This window comes from Passer domesticus, chromosome 6 (assembly GCF_036417665.1).
Source record: "Passer domesticus isolate bPasDom1 chromosome 6, bPasDom1.hap1, whole genome shotgun sequence".
Classification (NCBI taxonomy): Eukaryota; Metazoa; Chordata; class Aves; order Passeriformes; family Passeridae; genus Passer; species Passer domesticus.
Window position 1 is genome coordinate 57,734,419 of NC_087479.1, and position 21,806 is coordinate 57,756,224.

General features: G+C 42.7%; 1 long non-coding RNA gene across 4 annotated transcripts in view; it reads left to right on the forward strand.

The window, feature by feature from the left end:
- The window catches only part of LOC135302196 (uncharacterized), a 44,060-nt gene that overhangs the window by 14,947 nt on the left and 7,307 nt on the right, over positions 1–21,806 (forward strand). The window contains exons 1-2 of one of the 4 annotated variants that reach the window (XR_010363894.1): positions 15,133–15,388; positions 20,335–20,532. The exons of 2 other annotated variants lie outside the window; for them this stretch is intronic. This is a non-coding gene — a long non-coding RNA (uncharacterized LOC135302196). Of the gene's footprint in view, positions 1–15,132; positions 15,389–20,334; positions 20,533–21,806 lie in introns of those variants that run through there. One more of the 4 variants, XR_010363895.1, reaches the window with a different exon arrangement.

Sequence of the window (21,806 nt, forward strand, 5' to 3'; positions counted from 1 at the left end):
GTGCTTTGACATGGAAAATGAAAATGTGATCCTTGAAGGTGGGGGTTGTTTGAACAGGCTTGCTAGAACTAATGGATAGTGTGTGTAGATATATATTTATATATATATATGTATGGGAGTTCATGTCTCTCAAAAGTCACCCAAGATCTTGCCTTACTTTGCAAGCATGCTTATTTTATAAAACCATTATGATAAGAGCAAATGTTGATATCTAAATGCTGTTTATGTTTAAATGTTGATATCTAAATGCTCCAATGCTGTGGAGTGTTCAGAATTTGCTTTTTGTTAATTCGCATTGAAAAATAATTTATCAGATTTAGGTCAATGGATTTGGTTTCACTCTTATCAAATACAAAGCATTGCTGGTAAGTCAGGAGAGCTTAGCATCTGACATTCTTAACATGGCTGAAGAGACATTACCTCCCTTCTTTTAGGGTTAGTGCTCAACAGCAAATTTAATTCTAATTTAAACGCCGACAAGATGAAGGTGTGCTAACCAGCGAGGCACTGAAAGTCATAAAGCAATCTTTAGGATGTAATGGGCAAAATAAGGCTGAAGTAATGTTAGTGTGCAGGTTTTGTGCATTTCCCCTGTCCCATGAGCGCTGGGTGACACTTTGCCCACCACAGACACCCCTTCCTGTGTGGCCAGCTCCTCTGGGCCAGCAGCTGGGCTCTGCTGGTGCCAGGGCAGTGCTGCCTCCTGGGCTGGCCTCAGGAAAATTATCTTTCTCTTGGCCTAAAGGAAGGTCTCTAGTCCTAATTCTCATCAAGTGCAAGGGTTTCTGCCCGAGTTATCCTTCTTCTCCTGAAGGAACAGCTGTGGCATAGGCTGGGTTTAGTGTGTGTGGACAAGGAGGAGCAGGAGCTTCTGTGCATCTCAAAGCATGCACAGGGTCTGTGACAGCTCAGGGAGAAACACCAGGGAGCTTCAGCCCCTGGCACCAATAACTGCTGTGCAAGGATGTGCTTTAAAGTTGTGTTTGTTGTCCTGATGACAGATCTCACTCTGTGGCGAGGATTTTGCTTTCAGCACTGATCTGTAACATCAGAGCATCACCACATAGGGGTCTGATGGCAGGGCAAAGGCACAGGGCAGAAATATCCCTCAGCATTAGACTCTGGTTTGTAGGAGGGATTCAGTCCATGGAATGCTTTCAGGTGACCTATAGCCTTGTCCATCTGCTTCACACTTCCTCTCCTGAGCTCAGATGGGTCTGCAATGGGAGCTGGAGTCATAAGGACATGAGTGTTCCTGGGCTGTGCTGGCCCTGGCAGAGGACAAAAGCTCCCTGTGTGGCTGTGCAAGAGTTCTGCTCCCTGATTTCAGATGTCAGCCTTGCCCAGGATGAGCAAAGGGAGCCCAGCTGCCCTGGCTGGGAGGGGGCTGGCTGTCCCTGGCTGTCCCTGCAATGGCAGGCACGCCTGCTCCTGGCTGTCCTGTTCCACAGCAGCAAAGGCTTTCTGTGCTCTCAGACACAGCACAGCCTGGGGACAGGAGTGCTCCAAATGCTCCTGTGATCCTTTCCCTTTGAGCACACCATGAGACAAGGAATCCAGGGGACGGGAGGGATGTGTTTGCACTGCACCTGCTGCTCCCCTTGCTGGGCTGATCCTGGGCCAGCACTCCACTGCACGGTCCTGCTGAGTGTGGCATTCCCCGTGCTGGGAAGAAAAGTGTGTCATGGGCTGCAGTCCTGCTGCCTCTGGACCATTTGCCATGGTTTACTGAAATGTGGAACATCAAAGGAGCAGTGAAATGTTATCTGCCAGCATCTCTGCCTGCTGGAGATCACTGTGGGTCAGCCTGAAGGACACTGAGGCAGCCTCAGATGAGGTGCTGCCTCATACTCTTTCAGGTTCAGGCCTCGAATTCCTCAAATTTTATGTTGGGGTTGTTTTCCCTTGTAGGTTGAGCCTTTGTAAATAATGAAAGTGAGAGAAACCTGATCTGGTAAGGTAATAATTGAACACTTTAGGTAATATAACATGAAAGCAGCAGTACAATACAAGATTCCTTGCACAGCTCGATCATTAGGTGATTCTCTAGGGCAAATTTTGCAGACACAAATGTGTTTCAAATTTGGGGTTTGCTGTCAAAAGTGTTATAATAGACAATTTCACTGGCCTGGGCCATGATTTGACATGTGCTCAGTGGCATGGACTGAATTGTTTGCAAAATATTTTATCCTCTGACACGTCCTTAAACCCATCACATGGGCAATGAGGGAATGAGACTTCACTAACATTTAGGGGAGTGAAGGGAAGTCTAAGGAAGGGAGTGTAGGGAAGTGGAGTGTCTCCAAGTCTCATGTGCGTGGAAGAAAAGGTCTCTGTGCCATTGGAAGGAAAGAGAACGTGACAGGACAAACAGCTGTGGTCAAACACCTCCAACAGTGCCAACACAACACAAGATCTCTGGGAAGGGAGATGAGGGATGTGGTTTGGTTGAAATGGCTTGCTCTTACTCCCACCATGTAGAGGTGCAGTGCTGTGGACTGCACTGCAGTTCCATTTATATGGAACATAATTCCATATAAATGTAGGGTTGAGTACCTGCCTGTGTGCACTTGTACCTGCATACAGGGAAAGAGAGGAATGTGAGTAAAAGACATGAGGGACTGAAATGACTGCTAGCCTTTATTTCTATTTCTGATCAGTTACTGAAGGCTGTGTTACACAGAGTATTCATGTCAAGAAATGCTTGTGGTTCATGGCAGTTGTAGACACAAAAGTTGTAGATATGCACTGTTTTGTCTGTTATTCTATGGTTTATGAGTTTGATAGAAGAGATTACAATATTTTATTTGGAAAAGACCAAAAATGCTCCTCTAGTGCAACTAGATGTTCCCATGAACATCTAGATCCCTCTGGAAGGGGTCTATATGATATCCCTTCATGAGAAATTTCTCTCTTATTTCCTCGCAAGGGATTTTTTTTTTTTTCTGAGTTATAGGGTAGTGCAGCAACATCTTGTCTGCCTTTGTGGAAATATTAAATTGTCAGGAGCTGTGGTCTTCCTCTGGCTTTCTGCCCAAGGTGCCTGGTGGAGCCTGAAGCCACCCAGGGCAGAATTGTGTTTTTTTTCTGCTGGATGGCTGGCAGGCCTTGGCACACTCTGTGCTTGTTTGCAGGGATCCTCTCTCTGCACCCCTGAGGTGTCAGCATCCTCTCCAGCTCAGGCTTTCAGCACTGCCACAAGCTCACACACTTCATTCTTCTGTCACCTTGCCTGCAAGTCCAAGCTCCAACACTCCAATCTTATGGCCAAAGCCTTCCCAGAACGCTCTGTGACACGGGCACTAATGAGTAGGATAAGTGATTTAGTGCAGGCAGGTGTGAGCAGTGACAATTCCACTCCATGCAGAGAGCAGGGGCTGTGCTTCCCTCACCTCACCCTAGCACAGCATGCTCAGTGTCCTGGTTGCCACCAAGGACAGTGCTCATTTCTGGCAGTGGCCAAGGGGTGTGTCCAGACCCTGATGTGGTTTGATAACACCCCACACCCTTCCTTGCTGGGGACAAGGGACTCTCTTGCTACTGATAAGAAGGGCAGGGCTTCCAGGGGACAAAGAGTGGCAGGGGAAGCCATCTGCCATTTGTTCACTGTGTTCTCAGTGAGCAGTTTTTCATGTGAATCACTCTCTCTTCTGCATACTTTTGTTATCACTATTGTTGCTGTTCTTATCTCATTGCTGTTTCCAGTAAATTGTTCTCATCTCAGCCCATGATCCCTGCTTTCTGTGCCTCCCACTGGAGAGTGCTGGGGAGGAGAGACTTTGATCTTTTTGCTAGGAGCACTAAATTGGGGAATGCCATTCCTGAACCGTGGCTCTGCTTTACCTGAGCCTGGGGAGGATGCAATAACACCTCCATGAATACTCTGCACGTCTATTCAAAGGTTACACCACACGTTTTTAACAGGTGCTTCATTTTTCTGCTCAGTAACTTGAGCAAATTACTTGGCACAGCATCCTACACCTCTCTCCTTTCAAATTTAATTTGCCCTAACTAGATTAAGTAAAGCTTCATCACAATATCATCATCACAGCATTGCTCGAGTTCCAATTTGGCAGCAGAAGAGAGAAGCTCAACAAGAAGTTCCATCCTTGGAGAAATTACACTCTGTGGTAAATGTGTTTCTAGGGGAAATGGTTTTCAGCCTTAGACCCTGAATCTTAACTAACTCTGTAATCCCAGAGTTCAAACATCTCAGAAATAAGAAGAATGTTTAAAACCTATATGTGAGTTAAGAAGTTAAAGATGAACCTGACTGCTCAGTCTTAAGAACTTTGGAACTTCAGCTTCTGCTCTTTGCAGTTTTGTTGTATGGTTTGATTTGATTTTTTGGTTTTGTTAATGGACACTCAAAGCAGTGGAGTTGATTTTATAAGCTTCAGAGTGTCAAAAAAGGGGTAAGGTGTAAAAGCAATATAAGGTGATTTTCATCTCTGGGAAAGATAAGTAAATTTAAGAACAGCAGAGTTTGCTGCAATTAAAACTTTCAATGTTTTGGTGCCCACTAGCTTTGTTCTCATCACAAAAACAGGTGTTTCTTTATCAGTGTAAAAGATTTTTTTTTTGTATTTTTTTTTTCATATTAATGATTATGAAAAATTCCCTGAGGAAAAAGAATCCGATGCAATCAGACTTCAAGCTTTAAAGGATAAGCACTAACTATGCATTTAGATAATAATTTCACATCAAAAATCGCATTATGGATTTGTACCCACTATTATGATTTTTCAAGTCCTATATTTATGCGTTTTGGAAAACCAGGATTTGCTCAACAGGAACAGCAGCTGTGCAGAGTTTGGCTCTGTTTCAGGTACATGCCTTTCTCAGGGAGACCCAGCACATTCTGCCTGGCCTTGCACCCTGGATGGATGGGTGTTCCTAGACAGAAAACAGAAGGCATAAAACTAATAACTTCTGCTACTACCTGTTCTTAATAAGCACCAAGAACGTTGTGCTCTTACAGTCTGCAAGGATTTGAAAAGTTTTACAAGCATTTCAGCAGAAAGCTTCTCATGCTCACTCTGGGTTGGGGTGGAGGCAGAGGTTTAGTGCACTGTGCACTGGTCTCCAGGAAAGGATAGAACACTGCCCATTATCACATTTCTGCATCCCTTTGTGTTCTGAAATTCCCTGGTTACCTCATGAATAACTGTTGTTATTACCTATGTTTTTCTGTGTTTGGGAGTGTAAACATGGAGCCAGACCCAAAACCAGTGTAAGACACAGCAGAGAGAAAGCCCTTCCTGGAAATGGCTGAGAGGTGAGGTGGCAGGGGACAGGAGAGCCCTGCAGGTCTCCTCCAGCCTCAGGAGCTCTGTGGTTTTGTACCCCAGGGAAGCAGGCAGCACAGCTGGGGCTGCACACAGCCGCAGCCCACACCCTGGTCGTGTAGGCATCAGGACAAGGAGGGTCCCTGCTGCTGAGTGGCAGCAGATGTTGTCCAGAGGATGGGGGATTGGAGGCAAACCAGGCATCCCTAGCAGCTGGCCACTTGGGTGTGATGCTGGAGGGAAGAGCAGTGTCCAGCAGGAGCAGGCAGAGGAGAAGCAGCACGGGCAGGTGAGTCAGAAGAACTCTGGTGGTGGAACATTCAAGGTGGGATCAGTGGGGCAAGGCTGAATTTGTCAAGGTGGGAGGTTGGAATATTTGAGATAAAGAAAAGTGTTTGGATAAAAGCTCAGTGTGTTTGAATAAACTCTCTTTCAGGGGCCTTGTACAGAGAAAAACAAGAGAGGTATCATTACATTAACCGAACATCAAAGTTGGAATGAGTCTGCCTTTCCTTTGTCAGGAGAGCCCACTAACCTCTATTTTTAAATTTAAAAAAAAATATTTATGAGTTAGTTTATTTTGGTTTTTTTGCCTAAGGCAGAAAAAGCACAATTCCACTGTATTATCATATTGGTTTGGGTTAATCTTGTTGGTTTGACAAGAGTCAGTTTTATGGCAAAACTCAGAATATTGCTGTCTAAACTTCCAAATGACGTGCCAGAAACACAAAACTTCATATGAATATCAGCAATAATTTTTTTAGAAGTTCTGGCACTGGGATTTCACTAAAAGCTCAAAAACACTGCTAAACTGTGCAACAAATTAGAAGTGGGCACTTATTCCTTGATGAAACTCCTGAGTTTTTAAGTGACTTGTGTGACTTTTGTCATGTGTGTAGAGGTTACTGAGTACCTGAGGCTAGCATTGTTTCTCATTGTACATCTGTCTATATAACCCTGTTATTTGCCAACAGACCTTGTTGCAATGCCAGTTTTATTTTTGCACAAGTGCAGTGGTTTTGGTTTGATAATTTGAAATTTTATTCATTTTGAGATTTTTTGGTTAGCGTATTAATGAGTGTGATGAGTTTAGTGTTGGTTAATTATTAGTGTATTTATTTTTTTATTGTGAGATAGGATTAGGAGAATAGGTCAGGGTATAAATATCAGTGCTTTCCAGCCAAGCATGCCAGTATGACCTTGATACTGTTGTTTTGGAGATACAAACTCCTAAAAGAATGTTTGGCAGCTTCACACTGTGCTATACAACTACAGATGCTTTCACAGACTCTCAGGATATGCCGAGTTGGGAGGGACTGATCAGGATCATTAAGTCCAGCTCCTGGCCCAGTTCAGGACACCCCAAAGATCCCATCATGAGCCAGAGGGCATTTTGCAATCACTTGTTGAGCTCTGCCAGGCTGGTGCAGTGAGCACTGCCCTGGGGAGCTGTTCAGTGCCCAGCCCCTCTGGGTGAGGAACCTTTTCCTGACACCCACCCTTCTGCCTCTGCACTTAGCCAGTGTAGGCTGCTTCCCCAGATATTCCTGGTACTTTACCCCCGAAGAAATGGCTTTACTAGCATTTAGTAGATTGGGGCACCTTAATCTCTAATGAACCATTAAGCTGTAAATTACTTGAGGATCTCATTAATCTGCTTATTAATTCTATTCTGAACTGGCAGCAAAACTGAAAGGCAAGCCCAGGTTTTTCCAAAGCTAGGTTTGTACAAAACTTAGATATTTGTGTGGGAGCCCACATCTGGTCAAGAACTGATGGTTTAATCTCCAGATTTTAGAAATGAGACCGGTTAATACTTATCTAGATCCCTGCAAAAGCCACCTCCTCATCTTCCACAGTGAGCTCTAGCTTCACTTTGTGAGAAGTTATGGGTTTAAACATCAGGTAGACAAGGTATGGACAATGAAGCATGGTGTAATTTTTGTGTGATTTACCAGGTTGAGTCAAAAGCTCACATCATAAGAAACTTGGCTTCTGCTCAGTGATTCACAGGGAAGTTTTAGACCGCCTTGCCTTTGCCAGGATATTTACTCAACTGACTCCAGTTAGGAGTTCACCTTTGCTGGGCAGTGCAGACATGGCCTGGGTTGTGTAAACTGACTTCTTGACCTCTGGAAGCTGCTTGTGATTGCATGCCACTAAAGGTTATGGTTTTACTTTATTAAACACCAGGTTTTTATGTACTTCACACCTCTTGCTCTAACCTCCTTCTAAAAAAATTCAATACCATCTTAATCCAGTACCATTTCCATCTGGCTCTGGATTCAGAGTGCTCCCTAACCTCGCATGGCAGGGCCTGAAATTGCAGTCCATTGGTAAATCCTCTCAGCTGCAGTGTTGACTAAAACCACTGCACTTGTGGTGTTTGACCCTGCTCTGCAGAGGGCCAGGAGCTGCAGGGGCTGTCCTGCTGCTCTCTCTAACTCTGCTGTCTGCCAAAAGGCTTGTGAGCACAGCCTTCTGCTCTCCAGCAAACCAGTGCCTTGAGAAAGACCCTTTAGGAACTGTTTCACTTGGGTCATTTAGCACAGGAAGCGGCCACAGAGGTGCAGGGATTTTCTCACTTTCCAAGGGGACTGGATAGGAACAATGCAGGTTTCCTCTCTTTCACCCTCAGTTTTCATCAGCCACACTCATATTTAATTATTTGTGCTCCTGTGATTCAAAATAAAGTAAGAATTGTAGAATCATTGAAAGGGCTGGGTTAAAAGAGACCTTAAAGATCATCCAGTTCCAGCCTCCTGCCTTGGGCAGGGATACCAGTCATAGACCAGTTTGCCACAAAATGACTAAAGTAAAGCCTGTGGAGGAGAGCTGGATTTAGCTGTTCAGATGCTTCCCACATGTAAACAATGGTGATTGATGTCTTGAAGTAATGGAAACTAATTTAGCATTTCAACCTGACATCAGCAGAGACTACCTGTGAGCTGAGCCTCATCTGGTAGGTCAGAAATAAAGCTGTTGTTCTTGACCAGCACTGCTTGGCAGTAGAGATGCCAACTTTTACAATCACTAAAATGAGAGGTTAATCAATTTCTTATCAATAAAGCAGAAGTTAACTTGATTCTCTCACCCTAGTAGCAAGCTACTGTTGCAGTAGGAGGGGAAAAAAGGCAATGTAGAAAGGACAAAAGGATCTGAAAGGCAGAGGAAAACAGTCATTTAATATTTTATCTTTATCTTTTAAATTGTTGCCTTTGAATTTCCTGAATCTTAATTTCAGAAATCTCTTCAGCATTATTTTGGCTGTAAATTATTTATATGTTTCCCCATCTTTTATGGTACTCTGTTTCTGGGCTTCCTGCAAGATCTCATCACCTTCTAGCAACAAGCTGAGGCACTGCTGTCAGAAAGGAAGGGAGAGAATGATGCTCTGGGATTTGTATTAGAATGAATTGTCAAAGATGAATAACTAATGATGTGTTTCCTCACTTCTGAAAAGCTGCAGAAAATCCCTAAATTTTGTTAGAATAATTCATTAACAAGCATTTTTGCACTTTGTTTTTAAATCTTGTGTATCTCCCTTTTTTTCATCAAACTTAGTGAAGAATTCTTACATTTGTACATCTTCCTGCTTGAAGAAATCTATTTCCCAGAGCACGTTTATTGGTATTTTGTTCCATTCCATGTAAAGTATCTCAATGAAGAGAGATCCCGTGTCTTTCAGAGCTGGTGATATAGAACATCTCACTGTTAAGTATATTTTCCTGTGTGAGGTATATTCACTGTTAGGTCTATTTTCCCTGTGAAATTAGGGAAATGGTGCTCTCTTCTTTGCATGCCATTCCAGACAGGGCTGTATACACATTAATTCTTCTTGTCCCACTGTGTTTCTCCTTTCAGACACTCAGACAAGAGAGGCTGTTATTTGGCACCTGAGAATTTGCCAAACCTAGCCAAGATTAGTTGGGGCAGCATCCCCCTCAGCAAGCACAGGCTGAGCAGACCTCCATGGGAGCTGCAGCGCTCCCAAGAGCCCCTGTCCTGCACAGTGTGCCTTGGCAGAGGCGAGTGCACACAGGCTTTCTCCATTTCCCTGGCCACATTTCATTGTGAGCTCCCCTTCCATCAGCCCTCCAAACTTCTCTTAGGTCCTGAAAGCAGGACTCCTGCTTTCAAATCTCCCCCCAACCTTCTGAGTAAGATGTCAGTACTTTGCTGTTTTGGACTTATCCACTGTAATGAAATCTGTTCAGGCTGTGCTTCAGTCTCTGGACATCTTCATTTTTAAATTAAGAGAACTGAAGCAGAAGAGCTCTTTGTGTTTTATGACCAAGAGAATCTAAAATGTCACTGATGGAGCTGGGAAGCCTTCTGCAGCTCACAGGACAGCTGGGATTTAGTTCCTCCAGTGAAAGGTATCTATATTCAGAGCCACATCACTGTGAGTAACTGTGGAAGAGCTCAGGAGTGTCTGTACCTGTTGAATGTAAGCTGAGCTCTTGTTCTCATGGACTTCTCTAGTCCCACAGCTGTGTTTTTCACTGCTGTGGGAGATCCCAGCCTGAGCAGAAAATTTTCTGTGTCTGCTTTTTAATCAGATTTATCAGCTATGGTAGGCTGAGTTGAAGAAAGTGCAATAGAAAAACCAGTAACTGTGGGAAGAAAAGGAATATTTTTTCATTACTAGTAGCTTCCTTGCTTTGACCCTTTGACCTCCTCCCAAGGTCAATTAAATGCCTCAGTGGAACTGAAGTGGTTACAAACCAACTGTCATTGTCCATTGGGTGGATGGAGAATGTTTTATAAAAATTAAAACAGGTTTCCAGGGAGACCTTGTCAGTACGTGACTTGTTGGTGAATTGAAGACCAGACCTTTTCACAGGGCAATGTACTGATTTGCTCAAGTGCTCTCACTCAGACTTGGTGCCCCCAGATGTGGCAGAGTGGTGTCAAACCAACCATCAGCACATCCAGCTGGAGTCCTTCCCCTTCCACTCTCCCATCCTCGGGCCCAGCACAAAACCTGTTTGAGCACCTTGTTCACCCTGTGCTGGAGAAATCATCAGGGAATAAAGCTCTTTGTCTGTGCCTGATGGGAGAAGGAAAAGGCACAAAAATGAGCACTAAATGAAGATAATCCTGTTGACTGCAAGAACTATCTTTGAAGAGTTCTAAACAATCAGAAACTTGGGTTTGTTTTCAGCATATGCTCCCAGGGGAAGGTCATCTGATTCATATCCGTCAAATGTTGGAAGGATGAGTCACAGTCAAACAAATCACACTTTTCTGACTGTCTTTACACATACGGGAAGGAATCATCTCTCTTCATTTAAAAGGACTTCTTCTTTTTCTTAGTAGACAACACTCAATAACTTAGCCCCATGTTATCTGTTTTCCTTGAATTATGAATATTTATTCCTCTCTATATCCATAAATAATACATAATCTACAGTTGCCTCATTTTTCTCTTATGACCTTTATACACATCCTGTACTTTAAATCAAATCCTCTCTTAGTTACAAAAAGCTCTAATTCCCACTTGAAACTTAATTCAACATCCACCCAAAAAAAGTCTCGTCTTCAAATAATAACTAATACCAGATCTTACATTCTTTGCTGCCAGTCAACTAACACTGGACATGAGAAGAAATATATTACCCCAGAAGCCATCAGCTAATGGCACAGCATTTAGGGTGTGATAAAATGTATAAGTTTCTGTGCCTGTGATCCCAATCCCATGGTTGCAATATTAACATGTACAAGTGCCTGCTGCATGCGCAGCTCCCACAGAGCTGGCAGGACACCAGATCCTGCAGGTGCAGGAGGCTGTGATTGCCCTTTAGCTCTTCCATGGGGTCCTTCTTCTTCATAGAACAGGCTGGAAGGAACCTCAAAGCCCATCCAGTTCCAGCCCTCCACCATGGGCAAGAGCACCTTTCACTAGAGCAGTTTGCTCAGATCCCATCCAGCCTGGCCTTGGACACTCCCAGGGATGGGCCCTCCACACCTCCTCTGGGCACCCTGTGCCTCACCACCCTCTGAGCCAAGAACTTCTTCCTACATCTTCTCTAAACCTCTCCTCTCTTGGTTTGAAACTTCTCCCCCTTCCCCTCTCACTGTCTGCCTGTGAGAAAATCCTTCCCCCTCTTTTCCGTAAGCCCCTTTTAGTTACTTCTCCTTGCACAGCCCCTGGGTAAGGTTTTACTTGGGGGTTTATATCTGCCTTGCTTCACAGGTGCCAGTGGAATGTGTTTCAGAAATGGAATGCGTTTCCCAGAGCTAGGGCTGTGTGTTTGGTGGCAGCACTGTGTATTCCAGCAGTGCCTGCTCCTCTGGTCCATGCCACCTCCCAAAATGTGTGGGTACAAGAGGTGGGGCTCCCGGTGGGCCAGGAAGCTGTGTGAGGTGGAACCAGCAGACAGAACCTCTGTGCTCAGAGCAGTCCCCCCTGGCTGGAGGTGGCAGGGAGGTCCAAGGGTGCTGCTGGGTGGGGATGGCCTGAGCAGATCAAAAACTGATAGAGAAAATCTCTCAGAAAAGTGTGCCCTGAACCATGACCTGGATGTAAGAGATGTGTTTGCAAGGCATGCTCAGGAAATTTCTGTCTGCAGGGAACGGAAAACTTCTTCTCTCCTAACGTACACTGAAGTGCCCTGAGGAGTAAATCTGAATGAGACAACTATTTTAACAGTAATCATTTCACACCATTTAAAAAATGCATTATTTTAGGTTCATCACTGTGCATCACAAACAATGCTCAGGGAATGTGCAAAGGTATTCCCCCAGCTTCTACTCACCAACAACTCGAGATGCTGTCCAAAACCTGAACTATTCAGAGTTAGGTAACTATTCCCATTTTAGAGAAAAGAAACTTGATACTCAGAGAATGCATTCAGAGCAATTAATCACAGGATGTATCTGGGGCCAGAGCCAGATCTTCTGACTCACTGTGCTTCCTTTTTTGTTGAGAAAAAACCCATACTTATTTTTCATAATTATGTCCTAGAATAAGTGTTTAAAAAACAAGCTTAAAAAAATTATACAGGTTGTAAGGTAATCCTGTTTATTAATTCCATTATGAGAAGCATGATTTTAAAAAGTATTAAGTTTAATATCATCTACACTGGACAAATGTGTATCTTCAATCTTTTAGTTTGGATATCCACATGAAATATTTTTAAATTATGTTTTAAAATTCCTTGAAACTTATCCTATGGAAGACACTGTCATTTCATATTTTATTCTGAACTCTGAGTGTTTGTATTTCTAGAAGACTGGATTGTGAAGGGATGCCAATCTCCTTCCAGCTCCTCTGATTTCAAATGGCCATTTGCCAATACCAAAAGTAGTTGAAAGAGTTCTACTGATGTGTAATTTATAGTAATATAAAATATCAAGGGGCAAAAGGAACCCCCCTCAAAGCTGGATTTAACAACAAAGCTGATTTATCAGATATGCAAAAGATTTTTGGCCCTTTAATGTAAATTGGCAGGCTGTATCTTTCTATGGTAATTACAGAGAAGATTTCATGACTACTTTCATTAAGATTCTTTGCTTAATTCATATGAAACAAATTATGTGATTTATGCACATAACTGACTTGGAAATGTCATTTTATCTAGGCAAAAAAAAAAGGATGTTTCATAACTTAACTCATTCTGTCCTACCCTATGTCCTACCCCATTTTCACACCTGCAGCTTCAGTCTTAGAATTTGTATTATTTCCTACTTAAAAATACATAGATAAACATGAATCTGCTGCTGCCCCAAGTCCATCTTTTTCACAACTGTCAGGTCCAAATGTTTTTCTTACTGGGTATTATGCTCTTAAGTATTCCATGTGCCAAATATATTCCATAAACACCAAGGACCAGGGTTTTAAAACCTGTCTGAAAAAGGAGGGAGAGTGAAAAAAAGAGTCCACCTGTGCACCCAAAAGGACAATTGAGCTCTTTTGAGAGTTTAACCCCAGCTGTACATGCTATGCTTCTGACAATAGCTGTTTGTTATATAATTTAAAATATTATAGTATCATAGAATCTTATTATTTGGTTGTGATATACCATATGAATGTAAATTTCTCTGAAGTAGCTCTGTTTCAAAACTAGAAAGACTTAAGCAAGTGATATTTTTTCCAAAAAGGTAATAAAATCCATCCCAGTGTCACTGTAAAACATGGCAGTGTAATATGAGAGCAGGCAGACAATTTGGGGATGTAATTCCTACAGGCCAAGCTGCTGGAATGGTCACTGGGAGAAAAGGATCTTGTCCCCAGTTTGCTGTCTGATTGTAAAAGTCATCTTGATGCAGTGAATGAATATCTCATTATGTGAAAAATATCTCTGAGATAAATGTTGAAAACCAGAAATTAGTACTAAAACCTTTCATTTCCTTTTTTTTTTTTTATGGTTCTGTTGAGTTCCATGTTGAAAGAACACGAGGTGATGTAACAAGCAGAGTGAATGGGATTTCGCATTGCTTTAAAACAAGGATGACTTGCCTTAATGTCTCGATACTGCTGTATCTGTAAGGAACACTTCCAGAGCCCCACTTGAGAGCTGCTTTAATTTCAAGTTAATTCACATTGATGTCTATTTCCTCTTAGTCACCACTTCCAAAAGGAATGGTAGTGACTGAATACTGAAAAAGAAATACCACTGCTGATGATTTGCATTATGAAAAATGCCAATATCAGATCTATTTTGGTGTCCTTGAAAATGTGAGCTTTGAAAAAAGGACAGGTGGAGTTCAGAGTGGCTGGGCACAGCGGGGGTCTACTTGAGGGTCCCTCATCACAAAACTTTCTAAACACTTGGGTTTTGGAAAGAAAGCCAGGAACTGCTCCCTCCATGCCTTATGAAGGCTAAGCTAGAGCAGAGGCTGGGCAGAGCTACAGAATAAAGCAGGGATTCATTCCAAGGATCTCCTCCATGGATGCACCTTGGGCAGCACCAGAGCCCAGCCAGGGCTGCACCCAAGATGAACCCAAATGGTCCCAAAATGCACGAGCGCTGCCGGGGTCTCTCCCTGGGCTCAGCTCTGCTCCATGTGCACATTGCAGTTCAGTGTCCAGTTCCAGCTGCAGCCCCTGCAGTCCCATCCTGCTTGTTTTTCTCTCTGCAGCCCATGGGGTTTGTGCTCTTGGGCTGAGATTGGGATCATTTGTCCTTGGTGCCCAGCTGGAGCAGGAATTGTTTTGTCTCCCTGCTCTGTGCACAGAGCTCACCATGCCCTAACATGAAGTTCAGAACTGCAATTAAAGCAGCACAGAATGTGAAAAATAGAAAAGCTGAACCCTGAGGCATTACCCTGTGATGTGGCTGGAGCTATGGGGGTTTGCTCCATGCTGTTCCCGTACCTTTTGTTTCCCAATCTTCATTATTTAAGAGAAAGCTTCAGCAGGACTGGAGGGTGTGTCTGTGTCATGGACTCAAGATGAAACTCATGGGTTGGATCTTTTACACCCAGTGATTGCTCTGGAAATTGGGCTGTTTCACTCATCTCCTCCTCACTGGTGCTGCCCATGGCCAGAGAAAAGGTCTAGAGAAATGCAGAAGTGGGTCACAAATGAGCTGAAAGGATGGAATCTTAATAGGGCAAGGGCTGACAAAATAAAATGAAACTTGCAAGAATTGTTGTCTTAGGTTTAGCAAGTGCAACAATACTTATATCACACTAAGATGTACAAGTCAACAACTTTTGAGTTTATTTTATTCCTTATCACCCTTGGCATTGTTAGTGAACTTATTCTACATATAGAATAAGTTAAGCATAGGGCAACAAATTCTTTCTCCTTGGATTCATTGAAACCTTTTCTTATGACTATTAAGAAGTTTAAGAATTCTCACAGAGTGGTTTGTAGGTACTCAGTTGGTGGTGATTGGGAGTGGGGCTGATCCCTAATTGGTCCCTAATGGGCTGCAGCTGTGCAGCACAGGTGAATGCTATTGAAGGTGAGGAGCCATGGAGTGCCCAGGGGTGCTGCCCAACCCCGCAGGGAGCAGAGGGCACACAGGGGCACTGCACCAACAGCAGGGCACTAAAGGGGGCTGAAGGACAAAGATAAGCAGATGCCTGCAATCTCCTGAAATGACATGATCTTACTTATGGACTGACACTTGAAGCCTTCTGAAGAGGTGAGTTGTTATTTTTATTGGGTTGAAGCCTTCTTGTATGGTGACACTCCAGCTGCTGTGGCTGTCTCAACTGTGACATGTGCTGGGACTGTGGTTGACTATATTGTGCAGTGGAAAGAGGTGGGAAGGTGATTTACTGCCCATCCATGAGAGTGCCATTTGATTAGGAGCTAACACTTCACAAGAGAAATTGAATGGAGTGATGGCAAGCAATGCAGGGGTTAATCTGGGGAGGTGCCCTGAATAAGAAGAAAGGAGTTTATGGTATGGAGTTTAAGCAGCTAAAATTTAGAACACTACCTTTGTAGACTCAACAATTTGCTAAATTTAAAATACAGTTTAAGCTCATATTCATTCTATGACTCCATCAAAACCTGAGAAGATCAGTAAGGCAGGAAAATATCTTACAGGAGGTCAGTCGTCTTTCATGGAATTTGGGACATTAAATGGTTCTGTAGATTTCAATCTTTTAAAATTTGTTACAGAAGTCATCCTGTCTCAGGGGATCAGTTGCTAACACAGGAGGGTTAAGTGAAGGAATAAGGTCTGCAGAGGAAGCTGTTTGCAATAATTTTGGAATGTAGTAAACAAAAGTCTATCCCTTTCCTCCATCATCCTGTCCTTCCTCTCTCTCATCAAACCCCTTTAAGCTCACATGACAGCTGCAAAAATGTGGTTTCAATATTTATTTTGAATAGAGAAATGCAAGTATTTTAGAGTCAACTTTTGGTATTACTGCTCAGATATGCAAAAAGCATCACAGTGTTTTAAGGATGGCACTTCAGGTAAAAATCTTGAGTCAAATCTTGCAGGATGCTGAGGAGGTTGTGAGCAAATTCTTTCCTTCCTTCCCAGCCCCACACCACTTGTGTCTGTGCAGTGCCATATGCACTGTGGATGTGAGACTCCATGAGCCACTGTCACATCAACAACAAAGAGAACAGACTCTAATTAATTTTCTCCTGGCTTTCACACTGATAACAAGATGTAGTTACAACTTTGTCACTATTGTACTCTCTGTAACACTTTCTTCGAGAACTCCCTGAGAGAATTTCCCCCCAGAAAAAACAGTGTATTGTTCCTGCCCTCTGTGCATCAGCTGTCAGATTCAAGGATGCCTGCCAACGCCACTCAGCCTTTTGTAGTCTGAAATTCATTTCCAAACAATGCTTTCCAATTCCCAGCTAATCTGTTGTATGTTATTCAAACCTCTAATGTATGTAATTTCTCAAGGATCAACACAGTCAAGCACACAGAAGCCTTGAGCTGGCACGTCAAACAAAATGTTCTCTCTTGGAAATGAGCACAGTTTCACAGTGATTGAATAATTGGTGTTTTGAGCGTTTGCTTCTGAGGGTTTGCAATGTATTCCAAAGTCTCATTTTATAAATGCATCCTGATTGTGACTATACAACAGCTGTTTTGTGTAAATTAACAGCATGTGCAAAAGCCTAGCCCTGATTCAAGTCAGCTGCATGAATCTCTTGTGCTACTTCAGTTTGAGAATTTCATTCCATCAGTTCCAATAACAAATCAAGTTTTAAACTTGCAGTGAGGTCAGTGGCTGTGGAGGGGCTCTTGACATTTTCTCCTCTGCTAAATCTGGACCGAGGTCACACAGATATGACGTGGTCTGCCAACTTCTTGCAACCTCAGTGAAGTCCTGCAGTCTTTCAAGAACCTCTCCAACTAAAGCTCTCATGACAGAGGTGGCTGTGGAGCCAGCAGCCTCCCTCTCTTACACTAGCTGGTGAGTCAAAACATGATCAGATATAATCTGTGTTACTCATTACTTGGTCTTGGAGCTTAAATTCCCAATTCCTGATTTGTCACCTGGACATTTTGTTTTGGGAAGCTCAGCTTTCCCAGGCTGGCCACCCAGCCTTCCTTTTCACTAAAATTCAGGCTACATCTCTCTTTGTCTTTTGGGGAATGGCAAGCCTGAAAGAAGCAGGGAGATACAAAACTCCTTAAATTTACTTTAATATCAGTATTTTATCCTCTCAAGATTGCAGCCACTAACCTGCAAAAGCAAAATTCCCGCATCAACCTGAGCTGCTACATGTAGAGCCCAAGTCTGTCTCATTTTGGGCAGTGGGGCTTCTCAAATGGTGGAGGAAAGCAGGATTTGGTGTTCAGTCTGTGAGCAGAACAATTGAATTGTCCACCTTGGGCTAGTCTGATGAAAATTCATGAATTGGATATAGAAGCTCCTCTCAAGGAGCTCTTTTCATTTGTCTCATTAAGGTAATAAACATCATGTTAATACATATACTGAAAAATGTGGGTGTGTCAAAAACAAAGCTTTCCCCATCAGTAAAAAGACAAATTCCAAGGGAAACAAGTGCAATGACTTGTGCAGTGATAACACTGCTCCCAGAACAGCTGAAAGAAACTTTGCAGGCCTTTCTTCAGCAGCAGTGTGGCACTTCTACAAGTACTTGCTAAGCATTACAATATATTCCATCAAGCTCCAAGGCTTTGGAACTTGCACAGCACATTAAAGTTGATAATGTTGGGTGTTTCATTTCATCAAGAGAGAGAACTGAGCAGCAGCTGGAAAAGGGGAGGCACTGAGGTGACCTCATTTTGGTCTCTCAGTACCCAAAGGGGGCCTCCAAAACACTTGGAGAGGAACCCTTTCCTCTCAGGGAATCAAGAGGGAATGCGTTTTAAAGGACAAAGGGTAGCTTTTGAGCAGGTATTGGGAGGAAATTCTTTGTTGTGAGGAGGTGGGGCCCTGGCCCAGGCTGCCCAGAGGAGCTGTGGCTGCCCCATCCCTCAATGTCCAAGGCCAGCTTGGACACTCCCTGCAAGGAGGGCTGTGAGACAGTCCCCAGTTCTCTGATTTATCCCCAGGGTGATGGCACATGGGCCACAACTCAAATTCTTGTGGTCTTAATGGCCTCTCCTTTGATTATTTGTTATAGCTGGAGAAGGCAGACACAGAGGAGCTCCCTCAGCCAGTTCTGAACACCCTATGGCTGTACCCCAATGGAACACAGTCTCTTGAACATGAAAGCCATTGTTTAATTAAGAAGTTAGAGTACTGCATTATTTGAGGATCATTTAGCAGCATCTTCAAATCCTTATTTGATTTAGCTTGATTTCACTAATGTACATTTTGTTGCTTGTTGATATCTTTCTCTTTGAATCTGCTTAGAAATCCATTTAGTCAGGGTAATTGCTCCTTCACAAGGCACTTCTCTGTAACGTTCAGCACAATGATCTCATGTCAGAGGATGATGTTAAAATTATGTAGCTATCATGATAAAGTCTTGTTTAAAAAAACAAAAAAGGAGAATGAAAATATATTTGTCCCTGTTTATGGTTTTCCTCCATTACTGGTACTGAAACTATGTGAATAAAAGTTGTAAGTAACATACTAAAGGGAGCTCAGACTTATCAATAATTTCAGAAATTACAAACATAATCTTGTTTAGTTGCACATATTGCTGTAGTTGGAATTCAGTTATCAGATTGCAAGAAGAAAAAGAAAAAAAGGAAGCATCAATATTGCTGCTAAAGTCTTAGTCATATTATTTCTGAGTTAACAATATTGCTGATGTACCTGAATATAAAATAATCCCTCTGCAGCGAACAGAAGGAATTCGAAGGTGCTACTTCAGACTTTTTGTATTGTCAAAACCCAAAAATAATAGTAATTGGATGGGTGTTTCACAGGTTCTCACTTGCTGAAAAGGAAGCCTGGCTTTACAGACTCCTGTGGCAGTGGCCAGCAGAGGCAGTGCCATGTCCTGCAGGATGATTTCATGAAAGGGCAGCTCTGATGTTTTAATCAGCCCCCTAAAGTCTCATTTGACTGGGAGCCACAGGTCTTGGATAAAGATGTCTGGAAAAGGGGCACAGTCGGTTTTATATTATTTGTTTTGAGTGGCATTTGATTCATCCTGTGTTTCTGCCCACATATGTAGAAGTTTACACTGTAGAGGGCAGGGAATTAAAGTAAATAATCTTGCAAAGCATGTGAATAAATTAAATTACTCACATGCTTTGCAAGATTTTTTTGATTGGTAGTTTATTTAAATTCCATTTTAACAAAACTTTTTCATCCCAACTTTAAAAAAAAAAATCACTTATTTGAGCTCATCTGTGGAACCAGGGATGAGACAGGAAGAGCTCACTCTGAGGAGAAGCATTATTTTAAAGGGATCTGGTTACTCTTAGATTAGCATACCAATTTGTGATATCATTTGCTGCGTGACTGCACTTTGGGGATGTTTGTGACTTCTTTGCAGTAAAGGAGACAATGCAAAATGTGACAGGAAACCCCCAGGGGCGACAGGGAGGATGAAGAGCAGGGGTGTGTTACTCTGCAGAAATACACTCTGCAAACCTCGTGTCTCACTGCTGCATCTGTGCCACCACACCTTGGTTTCTGAATGCCTGTTAGCTGTCCCTGTGCAGCAATAAGGAGATTTTGGGCTGGCCTCAGACATCTGACAGGCTGAATGCCCAGGCAGAGCTCAGAAGGGAAATCATGGCTCATCCCACAGCTGAGCACCTAGAAAATTCCTTGCTGCTGCACTCGTGACCTGGATCAGCTCTGGTACACAAAGGGAAAATAAAACCAGCATTCATGGTTCCTAAAAATGTTATATTGTATAGTACTGGCACATGCTTTTGGCCTGTGCCTGTGACAGTGTAACGGGGTGTGGGGAGGATGGATTTTTCCTCCATTTCTTCTTTTTGAATTTGTTTTTCTACTTTGGTTTGGGGTTTTTGCTATGGCATTGCTAGTGCCTCGTTCTGGGGCAGCCAGCTCCCCATAAATAAGAGAGGTTGGTCAATACAGCCATCACCTGGTGCTCACAACCCTAACAAAGTGTTTCCCATTAGTGCTCCTAGCTAGGAGAAGCCGTGGTGGAGATGGTGTGGTTCAGAGCCCATCTGGGTTTCTTTGGGCGTTATCAGCTCAGTTTCAGGACATTTTCCAGCACGGAGCAAGGCAGATGTGGATGCCTGTGGCCAAGGACCTGCCTGGAGCAGACAAAGTGCTACATGGTATTTTCATGGGAAGATTGATGCTGCCGGTTCTGAGAGGCTGCTGACTCACCCATGGCACCTAATGGATGCACTTCCCTGAATTAATTCCTGCTTCCAGTTCCATAAATATGGCTAAAGTAAGTGATACCTCTTAGGAAACATCCTGTCTTCCTTTTAATGTACTTATTCCAATGGTTAATTACTCTTACTGTTAAACATTTGCATCTCATTTCTAGCTGAAAGTCGTCTAGTGTCAGATTCCAGTTATAGTTTATTATCTTTGTGTTGTTTTTTCAGCAAGCTGTTTTTACTTTGGAGGTTTTGAAATCAAACATAGTGTGGCTTTTTTTCCCTTCAGTAAGATTTTAGTGATAACGTCACCAATCTTTTCACTCGAGCACTGTTTTTTCCCATTCAGAATTCTTCTTTTTACAATAAAGAAGCATTCTGGAATTGTTAAAGCATTTTAAAATATTTTATTTTTTAAAAGAGTGGTAATGATTTGGCTTTGATAATCCAAAAGTATAAGAGACATAAGGATCATAAGGGTGTATTAGTATGTTTTATTAGACCAGCTGATCCAGACTGGGGAGGAAGGGTGTGGAGATATGGAAAAAAAACTGACACATAAGCCTTTCCTGAGATGCCAAGAGGTTTTTGTGACCAACTGTTAAGTAGTCAGTTTAATAAGAAATTAAATTCTTACATGTCTTCCTTTTTTTTTTTTTTTGCAATATTTCACAAAACAGGGGTAGAAAAATCTATATAAAGAATATTTAAGTAACTTGTAGCAAAAAGAAAGTTCCTTTGATAAAAATAAATTAATATACAAGATGTTATATTTTCTGTGAGGCTGAAAGTGTTGAGCTAGAGAAAATTCTCTTGTCTGTCATCACCTCGAGGCTCATTAAGGGGAAATAAATACCACTAAATGCATTCACTAATAAAGTGTTATAAAAAGGTGCCTAAAAATTCAGTGGTGGGAGAAGAAAATTGGTAGCCAATCATTACAGTGTTTTTTACCCCTTTGGAAAAGTGCTTTTGCCCCCTCCCCTGTTTCCACCTCTGACAGTGTCAGAGGAGGCAGCAAATTGGGCTGGGTGATCAAAAATATAATTACTTTTAAAAAACACCACAAAACCAAGAACTGAGCTGGTTTTGTTTGAAATGAGGCAAGGAGGTGTTGAGGTTTTCTCGTTCACAACATTTACTAGGTATTTGACATTTGAGCTGCTGTAACTGGGAGGAGATGACTCCATCCTGAGGGGAAGGATGTTATTTCTGCAGCTAATTGGCTGCTGAGACTCTAATTCATAAATCCCCGTGCCTGCTCTCATTTACTGTGACTCAAGAGCCCAACCATTTATAGCTGCAGTGAGGACAGGAATACTTATATTTCCTGCTTTCTTTG